Here is a 12,804-nt window from a genome sequence, read left to right as displayed (position 1 = left end):
GATGTATAAGAAAACCAAAACAGGATACAGTAACTATAATATAAGCTTGGTAATACTTCTACATATTTATTAAATCAATTAAATTTGAATATAAGAGAGGACGGCTGTCATTGTACCATCAAAGGAAGTTGAAACAAAATAGAGGAGGGAAAGGATGCTCAAAGGTAAATGAGAGCAGTTCATATCCAAAGACAAGCTTTGCTTTCAAGGTCGCCTTAGCAATGTAGTACTACACCTGATCATTCCAAAATGTTCACTTAAAGCACCATCCCAAGGCTATGAGCATCATTTTCCTTGGATCAGAAAATCCATGCCATTTCTTGCTGGTGTCTTCTGTAAATGGTGCACAAATTGGTAACACCACTGACCTACAAATGGGCAGAGGAACTGCCGGGGCCCAAAGGAGAAGCAGGATTGCTATCTGCTAAATCTCACACAGCCTAGCAGTACCTGGCAGCTCTTGGCATCTTTCACTTACAGGCCCTCCACAAAGACCCAAGTTCAAACGCAAATGAAGATAGGAGTTTGGCAAACTCTCCCCAGGGAGTTTAACCCTGGTAACTGTTGTTTCTTATCAGCAGGTATGAACTATGTTTATTCATCAGAAAAAGGTAACTTACTACACATTAGAAGGAAGTACAGGGAAATAGGAAAGAAGGAAATGCAAAAAAAGTAAGCAAATTACACTTGTGAATTTACACAAAACTTCTCAGGGTACCCAAACCATTCCTTGGTTGTTCTTGCTAACCTTACAACAAAAATTTGAGAAAAAGGAAGAACATTATTTCATTTAAACAAAGAGATGAGTGCAGTTACCTGCCGGAGATGAAAGATGAGGGAAGGAGAGAAGGAAAGGGGATGGAGAGGAGGAGGACCAGAGGAGAAAAGGGGGGAGGAGAAAGGAGAGGAGAAAGAAGGGAACGAGATGGGGAGGAGGGAATAAAAAGGGGGAAAGGAAAGGGGAAGAGGAAGGAGAAGCGAGAAGTTAGAGCAACAGTGAATGCCCAACTCCAAATTTAACTAGCCATATCTCAAGCCATATCACCCAAAGCCAGAGACCTGGTCTGCAGCCCTTAGGCACTGAGTGAGTCACTCCTCAAAGAACAGGCATAAACTCAATGGTTAACAACCTTCTTTAAGGTTTCTGAAAAAATTCTCATGGGTCAAAAGACCCAATTCACAGCCATCTGCATTGACGGCATGGAAATCTGTGAACTGAAAACAAACGTCTTTGAAAGGGCAAAACACCATCCTATCTTGACAGAAGAAAATCTAAATGTCTTTAAATAACCCTATAGAAATGGCCTGGCCAGACAAGTAAGTTAGGAAAGAAGGCAGCCTGGGTAACATTAGAGCTCACGCTCATGGAATCTCAAGCTTGGGAAAGATTTTCATAGATCATCTGTGAGCTAAAAACACTTCTTCCCAATTAAATCTCTGGCAGCAGCTAGTCAAGTGAAATTCTATTACTTGAAATTTATTCCTCTGCATCATGAAAACACTGGCCTTTAATTATTCCCTACTGAAATTTAGGCAGCCTTTGTACAAGTTTCGTTTATTTCCTGTATTTCAACTCTCACGGACAGTTGAGGGAAAGAGTCTAAAGAAAGAAAAATAGTTGGAATGAGAAGGTCAAAATAAGGGAAGGAATGGGAAGTGTGGACACTAGAAGGAAAATAGGCATGTGCGAGAAAAATATGACACCAAAAGCACTTTCAATGAAAAATAATGATTGATAATCAAGCTTCCATGAAAACAAATTTCTCCTGCTCTGTGAAAGACACAGTCAAAAGAATGAGAAGATAAGCCACAGACTGGGAGAAAATACTTACAAAAGAAATATTTAATAAAGGACTGGTATCTAACATATACAAAGAACTCTTAAAATTCAATAATATGAAAACAATTAATCGAATTTTTTAAAGGGCAAAAGACCTGAACAGATACCTCACCAAAGATGACATACAGATGGTAGCTACATATATGAAAAGATGATCAATATCAAATGTCATTAGGGGGTAGCAAATTCTCTAATTAGATCTCACTTGCAGCAATGATATACCATATACACCTACTGAATGGCCAAAATCCAAAACAGTGGCAACACCAAAGGTTGACGAGGATGTGGAACATGAACTCTCATTCATCACTGGTGGGAATGAAAAATGGTACAGTCACTTTGGAAAACATTTCAGTGGTTTTATGCAAAACAAAACACACTCTAATACCATAAGATTCAGCAATCATGCTCCTTGCTATTTACCCATATGAGCTGAAAAGCTATGTCCACACAAAAACTTGCATCACAGCTTTATTCATACCTACCAAAACATAAAAGCAAATAAAATACCTTTCAGTAGGTGAGTGAATAATAAACTGTGGGACATTCAAACAATCAAATGTTATTCAGCACTAGAAAGAAATGAACTATCAAGCCATGAAAAGACACGAGGAAACCTTAAAGGCACAGTTAAAATGAAAAAAGCCAATGTGAAAAAGCTACATACTGTGTGACTTCAAATATATGGCAGTATGATATTCTGGAAAAAGCAAAATTATGGCACAGTAAAAAGATCAGTGGCTGCCAGGGATGGGAGGGGAATGAGTAGGAAAAACACAGAGGATTTTTAAAGCAATGTAACTATCCTGTATGAAACTTTTATGGTGGATACATGTCATTATACTTTAATCAAAGAGATAGAAAGTTCTACACCAAGAGTGAACCCTATGATAAACTATGGACTTTGGGTGATAATGATGTGCCAAGGTAGGTTAACCAGTGTAACAAATATACCAAATAAATGCACCACTCTGATAAAGGATGCTCATAGTAGGGGGCGCTGTACTTTCGTGCAGGCAGGGGTATACGGGAACCGTCCGTATCTTACATTGAATTTTGCTATAATGCTCTTTACAAATGCCTGTTTAAAAAAAAAAAAAAAAAAAACCAATTGATGAGTACAACAAGTATAGAGCCTGTCCTCTAGAGCCCGGGAGCTGCACTACGGAAGCCCATGACCCTAAGCCCATGCTCCGCAACAGGGGAAGCCATAGCAGTGAGAAGCCTGCACACCGCAACCAGAGAGGCGCCCCAGGCCACCGAAACTAGAGAAAAGCCCGCACAGCAATGAAGACCCAGTACAACCAAAGACAACTAAATAAATAAAGCACACAGTCTGAGAGGGAATATTTTTAAGTTATATATCTGATAAGGGACTTGTATCCAGAATATAAAAAGAACACTTACAACTCAACAGTTGTAAAGACAAATAACTCAATTAAAAATTGAACAAATGATGAGACCAAACATTTCTTCACAGAAGACAGAAAAAATGGCCAAGAAATACTTGCAAAAGTGCTCGATCTCATTACTAAATAGGAAAATGTATTAGGATGGTTATGATCAGAGTACAGACAATAACAGGTGTTAGGATGTGGAGCGACTGTAACAGTCTCTCCCCATATTGCTGGGGAGCACAAAATGGGGAAGCCACTTAGGAGAGTTTGGTAGCTCTTCAAAATATTAAACATATAGCCAGCAATTCTGGGCTTCCCAGAATTGGGAAGTGCTAGTGGTAAAGCGCTAGTGGTAAAGAACCTGCCTGCCAATGCAGGAGATGTAAGAGACCTGGATTCGATCCCTGGGTGGGAAAGATCGCCTGGAGGAGGGCCTGGCAACCCACCCCAGTGTTCTCACCTGGAGCAGCCCGTGGACAGGGGAGCCTGGCGGGCTGCAGTCCATTGGGTCGCACAGAGTTGGACATGACTGAACACACATGCATGACTTAGCACACACGCAACCAGCAATTCTAATACTAGGTATCCACCCAAAAGAAATGAAAGCATATGACCATGCAAAAACATGCACATGAATGTTCATAACAGCTTCATTGATAATAGCTGAAAAGCAGAAACAAGCCAAAGTCCATCAAATGATAAACAAAATATGGTACATGCACAAAATGGATTATTTGGCCATGAAAAGGAATAACATACAGATACATGCTACATGTATGCACTTTGAAAACATTATGTTAAGTGGGAGAAGCCAGACACTTAAAAGGCCATATATGGTATAATTCCATATATGAAATATTCAGAAAAGGCAAATTCTCAGAGACAGTAGATCTGGGTTGATAGGGGCTGCTGGTGGATATAGGCTTTCTTTATTGGCGTGATAAAAAAATTTTCTAAAATTAAGATAGTGGTTACAGATTCACAACACTGTACCTTCTAAGTGGGAGAATTCTTATGGTATGTGAATAATAACTTAGTAAAGCTAAGGACAGGGAGGCGTGGCGTGTTGCAATTCTTGGGGTCGCAAAGAGTCGGACACAACTGAGCGACTGAACTGAACTGAACTGAAAGCTACTGAGGAAGAAAGGAAAGGAAAGAGTGGGAGGGAGGGAAGATGGGACAGGCAGAGAGGTAGAGGAGGAGGAAGGGAGGGGGGGATGGAGGAGGGGAGGGAGGAGGAGAGGGAGGGAAGGGAGGGAGGAGGGGGGAGGGAGGGAGGAAGGGAGGAGGGGAGGGAGGAAGGGAGGAGCGGAGGGAGGGAGGGAGGAGGGAGGGAAGAATGAAAGAACAAACTAACCAACTCAGAAGTACCTTGTTTCATTATCTCTGCCATCCAACTCAACATGAAAATCCATATATTATACTAAGATATGGATGAAGGAAGTTGCTTTCCCTGGCGGCTCTGAAATGTCAGGGTGACACAGGAATCACACTTCTGTCCGACCCCAAACAACTGAGTCAAGGTCTCAAGAAGATCTACACAATCCTCTTATACAGGGCCCAGGAGAATGTACCATGTGCAACCAGGAACTCCTTCTCAATAGTAAAAATGGTGGTGACATCTGATATTGAAGATAAAAATCACTATGATGAAGAAGGTAGAGAAAGAGGAATGGGGAGATTTAAGAGAAAGTGCTAATTCTAAAAGGAAAAAAGGAAATTCTTTTTTTATTATAACATGAAAACTTGGGGAGAAATAGATCAGGAGAGTTACAATCACAAAGAAATATTATAAAAGAGCTCTTTTTTGGATTCGGCAATGCTATTGCAGCCAAAAGAAAGAACCACCAACATAATGAGTGTTATTAATACACATGAGGGAAGACTGCCTCAGAATGGAAGAATGCAGAAATAACGGATGAGCTCAGACAGTGGTAGGAAAAAAAACAAAAAGGATTTTTAAGACAAGTGGCTTAAATGTAGTGTCAAAAAGGCACAATTAAAACACAATGTTAGCTAAGGAAAATAAAATCTAATCAATTATATTGAACCATATTTGAAGAAGGGCTTCCCTGGTAGCTCAGATGGTAAAGAATCCACCAGCGATGCAGAAGACCCAGGTTTGAGTCCTGTGTTGGGAAGATCCCCTGGAGAAGGAAATGGCAACCCACTCCAGAATTCGTGCCTGGAGAATTCCACAGACAGAGGAGCCTGGTGGGCTAGAGTCCACAGCACTGCAAAAAGTCAGACATGTCTGAGCAATGAACTCTCACACACTTCACTTTTGTATTTGAAGAAATGTTTTGTTAAGAGAAGATAAGCATTTACCCTGAATATTGGAGAGTCGATGAACACGTATTTGACAGTTTCTCTCACTGTAGGCCAGTGTAGATGCAACAAATTAGTATTCCAGTCTTCCTGGAGGCATTCCATATCGCTGAAAGGTATCTGTGCCATCTGCACACCAATCGTCTCATCATAATTTAGCTTCTGATGCAGACTTTCCTTCAGGGAAAATGCACTAGCTGCCCCAAGGCTTCATGTCTACTTAGCAACTGAGAGGGCTTCCCAGTAGCTCAGTGGTAAAGAATCTGCCTGTATGCAGTGCAGGGGATGCAGGTTCAATCCCTGGTTTGGGAAGATCCCCTGGAGCAGGAAATTGCAACCCACTCCAGTATTCTTGCTAGAAAAATCCCATGGACAGAGCAGCCTGGTGGGCTACAGTCCACAGGGTGACAAAGAGTCAGATATGAATAAGCGACTGAGCACAAGCCCGGGGAACTGAGAGACGACATTGTGATTATACATCAGTCATTTGTGAATTCATTTAGTGGGGTCAATCTTCCTGTCTACACTCTCCTTTTTCCTCTTTTGAAAAGCTAATAAAATGAATCTTCTGGACTTATAAAGGGAGAGCAGGTCCAGGTTCCTAGAGACTGCCCTCCTACTGAAATGGAGCAGGATCCTATGGTCCTTGTCCCCCATGTCCTCAGCCTGCCTTTTGTCCATGGAAAAACTTTAGCCAAAGAATAGGTTTAATCACCGAAGCGAGAACATGCAGAAACAAAGGAGACCAGTCAAAGGAGACCAAATAATAATAGTTTAGCCACTAAGCAGAGTCAAGGACCTTTAGTTCCTCCTCGAGGGCTATGGATAATATTCTGAGCTATGGTCCGTGAGCTGTTTTGCAGATACTGAAACTCATGCAGAGTGGAAGAAGTTAATTACATGATAACCAAACTGTATCCATGACATAAGCTGCCCCAATTCAGAGAACTGGCCTCAAAGAAATGGAAACAAAGCAACCTTGGAAATGAAGATTAACTGTACTTAAAACAATTAAGATGATATTGATCAGACCACCAATGACTGATTTCAAGATGACTATTGGGACTGACTGTGCTGTTTCTGCATGTAGCCTCTTCTGTCTGTCTATAAAAGCTCTTGTCTCCAGACTGTCGAGTTGGGGAGGGGAGGGGGACGGGGTGGGGGGTGGGGAGGAGTTGGCTTTGGATTGGCATCTGTCCTCTCCCCCTATCCCTTGCCAGTTGCCAGCCTCCGAAATAGAGCAGTTTCTACCAACCTGGCCTCTTTAATGGCTTCTGGGCAATGAGCAGCTGAACCCCACTTTCGATTATATCCCACTTGGTAATATTTCCCTGTGGAATCCTAAGAAGAGTGATCAGAGACCTCTCAAGTTTGACACTCTTACAGTGGACAATAAAAATCCTTGCCATAGAGAAACCTCACTTATTAGGGCTAACTAAAAGCTCACTTTAAATTGCTCATACTATTTAAGACCTGTGGTTTAACTTTAATTACACAGGATAAGTGGAATGTATATTGTACCCCCAAATCATCTGCTTAGGTCCTTGGGGATAAAAAGCTTTACTAAACAGATAAGTTCCATTTATAAAAGCATAACAATTGTTTGTTTGGGAATAGGAGCTTCTAACACATTTAGAAGTTTTCAAAAACAGTGCTGTAGTCTAAAGCTTTATGCTATCAATCTCTTGTCCTCTGTTAATCTGCTTAACAAGCTGTCATAAGCAGTTTGACAGCAAACTTCAAGCTAGCCTTTTGGAATTTTTTAAACAATGAAATGTGAATAATGAGTTGTAAGTATACAATTTCTAAATGAATGGACTGAGTTTCAATATACAAGAAAATTAATGCTTTATTTCCATAACATGAAAACAGTTCTGTTCAAAATCGTGTGCTTGTGGCTTTTGTTTATAAACCCACATCTCTTTTAAAGGAAAAAAAAGACCCCAAAACACTAGTTCCCTGCTGAGAATTACAGAAGCACACTTCTCTCCCTCTTTGCATCATGAAAATACATTGAAATACAACAGAGCTTAAACAGGTGTTAAATTTAACATCAGCTCGTTCTCCCAAACTCTCTCAATTTAGGGCATGCAGGGCCTCAGAATGTTAACCTAGTCTGTTCGGTTTTTAGATAACCAGCATTTGCACTTGGAAGGAAAGGCACACCATCTCTCAGACTATATAAGTCGAAAATCCCGTATGGGAAGCCAGAGAGGATGCTAATGGCTCGCTGGCTTCTCCAGCTCCCGGGGGCCCTGCCGTGGCTAACAGCAGGCAGCCTCCTGTAACACCTTCTCTGTTGACTCATTTGTGAGTCATCGAATTTTCAGCAGAGACATCACGTAGGGATTCTGCTGTGAGGAGCCAGAGACATTCGGTAAGAAATAATGTATGCGTTTTCAGGGCTGATTCAGACCTGTGCACAGCCACTGCAGCCTAAGACGTGCAGGCATCTGTGTCTTGGTCCAGACCCTCTGGGGCTCTCACTGCAGACTTTATGTAACAGACAACCCCGCCAGTTAAAGCTGCAAACACTGCTTCTCTTGCCAGGGTTCCTTCACAATCAAGCGCTCTCAAACGAATTCCTAATATGACCCCTTTTTTCCTTTCTTTTCCTTATCATCTTAGCACTTATGAATATATAGTAAAACTCAAAGAACTGGGGGGTCTTCTTTCAGAATCTGTCCCCCAAAGAAAAAATCTACAGAATAGAAGTTTCAAGTCTATTTCAGCAAAGTTTCATGCTTCCCAGAACATTTCTGTTTCATGTATGTTTTTGATGCTTCTCAAAGGAAGACAATCTGGCTCCTAGAAGATATTTGGTCATTTACAGAAATACTTTTAGTTGCCACACTTGGGTGGGGAGAGAATAGGGAGAGCTCTCCTGGAATCTAGTGAGAAGAATCCATGGACACTGCTAAAAATACTACAATGCAAAGGACAGACCCTACACCAAAGAATGATCTGACCCAAATATCAATATATCAGGATTTCTAGGGTTGAGAATCCCCAGCACAGACAAAAGACATTCCCTCAAAAAATCAGATCACATTCCCCAGAAATAAAGTAAGTGAAAATGGGCAGTGTTATCCTCCAAAAAGTCCCCTTCAAAGAGCCATCTGAAAAGATGCAGGCTTTCACGGAGAAAAAATACTAATGACTGTCAGGTTCCCAGCTGGGCTTGATACAGTTCCAATATTTACAGGGTCCCTGTGGATGCTGTACATTTGTAAGATTGGAAATAATAGGCTTCTTTGTAGAATAAATACAGCAATTTGGGTCTTAATGGGAGCTCTGACACACTCCGCCTCATTTCAGCGGCACCATCCATTAACCTTTGAAACTTCAAAAATGGAAGGCAACACTTGATAAAGGTTTCTGAATCACAGGAAAAATATTAACTAGATATTAAATAGACAGCATAAGGAAAATTAGAAAAGAAAATAATTAGCATGGTCACAGTGAATTCAGTGTTACTGGAACCTAGATCTGAGGTGAGATAGCATTGTTTTGGGAAACTGATTTCATTTTTCACAGGCTACACTCCAAATGTTCCTCTGTTTCCTTTCTTAGACAGAAACGTCATTATTGCTAGGTGGTAAATGGTGTATAAAATGAGCAGCCATATTGTTAGCTTTACTGCTCCATATTCTCAGCTTTATTTACTCTCAAGCTAGTGGTTTTAGAGAGAAAAGAAAATGAAATCAAATGTCCCAGTTGGATGTGCTTCTGAGACGACAGATGAGAGCCAATCATAAAATTCTACAGCAAAACCAAACCCACCTGTGTGGTATGCAATTACAGTATCACTAGTAACACTGCTTAAACAGAAGGGTGCTTAAGAGGTGGAGAAGAAACTGTACTTCAGAATACAAAAGAACAAAATCTAGCAGTCTAACTAAGGCTTGATTAACACAAAGGGTGAACTTCACCATGGATTGATTACTTATTTATATGCTCTGTGCGGCTCCATAAACCTTCACACACTATATTCTTCCCCTCACCTCCGCCCAGAAGCATCAATAGCATGTCCAAATGGTATAGAGTGTAAAAAAAGATGAGCACAGAAGATTTATTTCAACTACACAATTTGAAGCTTTGATATGAGGCCCTCTTAAGAGAAACAACTTACACTTTTCAAACCTACCAACATCTTTTACACAAGGAGTTTTCCATCCATCTGCTTTGACTTTATCCTCATGACATGCAAGTGAGGGATGCAGGGCAAACATCCTCATTCTATCAGACAGGTGAAGAAACTGAGTCTCAAGAGAGCTACCTGACTTGTCTGAGGCTACGCAAGTTTATGGTGGTGCTAAAGCAGAGCTCTCTCGTCTCTACACCATGCTCAGAAGCCATACAGAATATCACAGCAATAAACCTTGACAAAGAGAAAAACAGTCCTTGACATCCAACAGCTGGCCTGGTATATGAGCCAGGCCTTGGAGTTGCTAGGAGCTGGCCTGACACTCGAGCTGGGCTGTGCAGTTCTCCTGGTGAATATGGACAATTTCACAAAACTCCAACACCAGATAAGGCCACTTCATGACTGGAATGGATCAAGACAAAATGACACCACTTCATAACCATGTCTGAACACCAACAGATTGTGAGTATCATACAGGCCACAAAAAAATGATGATCCTGTTCTTCTCCTCTACGGAGTATGAGCAACTACAGCCTCTTTAGCAAGGACAGGGATCTCACCTACCCTGACCACAGATAAAATGTATTAAGACATCTCTTCTTCCTGACAGCATTCCTACACACAGCAAAGCTTCACCTGTTTAAGTCCTCCCCAAAATCAACGACACAAGCCGAAACCCTAAAATAGGTTCTTCCTAGCATGTGCTCACTGAGATTCCCCACAGTCCCCCACAGTGTGAGTGCAGAGAGTAATGAACCCCATTTGTTCAAGTACATGTATTTTCCTGGTGGTCTCTGATTAGAAACCATTGTGAGCACAAACAAGCTTACAAGAAGGACACTTTTTCTGCTTTTCAAACATGGCTACTGATAGCATTTTCCTAAGTCATCGGAAGGTAAGAGCCCAAGAATCCTGGTACAGCTACTTGAAAACCAAGGAGAGAAAAGTCCACATTGGGGGATAAAATTGAATTACAAACAAAAGACCCAATTTATCTAAAAAAAAAAAAAACAACTACTCTATTTAAAGATATTTTGACACAAATTAAAGTTTTTACTGGGTCAGTGATCTGAGACTTCAGCTTATTTCTATTGTAAACATGATAATCATTTTGCAGAGAGGAGTCAAACAGGACTGACTCAGGTCCATAAATTCTGATTTGATTCATCGCCTCCATAATCATTATCCTCATAAAACATAAATCTGCATACCAATATAAAACAGTAATCACTTTAAATATTCCAACTGTTTCCATCAAACAGCAGATATTTGGGTGATGCAGTAATAATACCTGCTCATTCCAAAAGGGATGGCTAAATTCCTACCAAACTGTATTACAGACTGTGTCTATTTTATATCAAAATATCTGGCTAAATTGTTTTCAGGGCTTCCCAGGTGGAGCTAATGGTAAAGAACCTGCCTGCAATACAGGAGACATAAGAGACATGGGTTCCATCCCTGGGTGGGGAAGATTCCCTGAAGAAGGAAATGGCAACCCACCAGTATCCTTGCCCAGAGAATCCCACAGACAGATGAGCCCCACAGGTGGGCTACAGTCCATACGGTGGCAAAGAGTCGGACACAACTGAAGTGACTTAACACACATGCAAATTGTTTTTAAAGAAATCCAGCCCTACTGAGAGTCACACATAGAAAGGGAGGTAATGAGATATATGAAGCAGTAGACACCACGGGGCAAGAGCAAGTTGCACTCAGTTTAAAACAGTTCAGTACAATTCACTTCAGTTGCTCAGTCATGTCCAGCTCTTTGTGAACATATGGGATGTAGCACGCCAGGCTTCCCTGTCCATCACCAATTCCCAGAGCTTGCTCAAACTCATGTCCATCAAGCCAGGGATGCAATCCAACCATCTCATCCTCTGTCGTCCCCTTCTTCTCCTGCCTTCAATTTTTCTCAGCATCAGGGTCGTTTCCAATGAGTCGGTTCTTCACATCAGGTGGCCAAAGGATTGCAGCTTCAACTTCAACATCAGTCCTTCCAATGAATATTGAGGACTGATTTCCTTTAGGATTGACTGGTTGGATCTCCTTGCAGTCCAAGGGACTCTCAAGAGTCTTCTCCAACACCACAGTTCAAAAGCATCAATTCTTCGGCACTTAGTTTTCTTTATATTCCAACTGTCACATCCATACATGACTACTGGAAAAACCATAGCCTTGACTAGATGGACCTTTGTTGGCAAAGTAATGTCTCTGCTTTTTAATATGCTGTCTAGGTTGGTCACAGCTTTCCTTCCAAGGAGCAAGTGTCTTTTAATTTCAAGGCTGCAGTCACCATCTGCAGTGATTTTGGAGCCCCCCAAAATAGTCTCTCACTGTTTCATTTTCCCATCTATCTGCCGTGAAGTAATGGGACCTGATCGGAGAAGGCAATGGCACCCCACTCCAGTACTCTTGCCTGGAAAATCCCATGGACGGAGGAGCCTGGTAGGCTGCAGTCCAAGGGGTCGCAAAGAGTTGGACATGACTCAGCGACTTCACTTTCACTTTTCACTTTCATGCATTGGAGAAGAAAATGGCAACCCACTCCAGCCTTCTTGCCTGGAGAATCCCAGGGACAGAGGAGCCTGGTAGGCTGCCATCTATGGGGTCGCACAGAGTCGGACATGACTGAAGCAACTTAGCAGCAGCAGCAGCAGCAGCAACAGGATCTGATGGCATGATTTCAGTTTTCTGGAAGTTGAGTTCTTAAACCAACTTTTTCAGTACCATCTTTCACTTTTATCAAGAGGCTCTTTAGTTCTTCTTTGCTTTCTGCCATAAGGGCAGTGTCATCTGCGTATGTGAGGTTATTGATATTTCTCCCAGTAATCTTGATTCCAGTCTGTGCTTCATCCAGCCCAGCATTTCTCATGATGTACTCTGCATATAAGTTAAATAAGCACAGTGATGATATACAGTCTTGACGTACTCCTTTCCCAATGTGGAACCAGTCTGTTGTTCCATGTCTAGTTCTAACTGTTGCTTCTTGACCTGCATACAGGTTTCTCAAGAGTAGGTAAGGTGGTCTGGTATTCCGGGCTCTTGAAGAATTTTCCACAGTTTGCTGTGATCCACACAGTCAAAGGCTT

The 12,804-nt window shown here is 41.6% G+C and overlaps 1 protein-coding gene across 2 annotated transcripts in view; it reads right to left on the bottom strand.

The window, feature by feature from the left end:
* Window positions 1-12,804, bottom strand: part of ITPR2 (inositol 1,4,5-trisphosphate receptor type 2) — a 562,671-nt gene that overhangs the window by 395,692 nt on the left and 154,175 nt on the right. The window lies entirely within an intron of this gene.

The sequence above is a fragment of the Muntiacus reevesi genome, chromosome 1 (genome assembly GCF_963930625.1).
Source record: "Muntiacus reevesi chromosome 1, mMunRee1.1, whole genome shotgun sequence".
NCBI classification, from domain to species: domain Eukaryota; kingdom Metazoa; phylum Chordata; class Mammalia; order Artiodactyla; family Cervidae; genus Muntiacus; species Muntiacus reevesi.
This window is presented reverse-complemented; position numbering and strand designations above follow the sequence as displayed.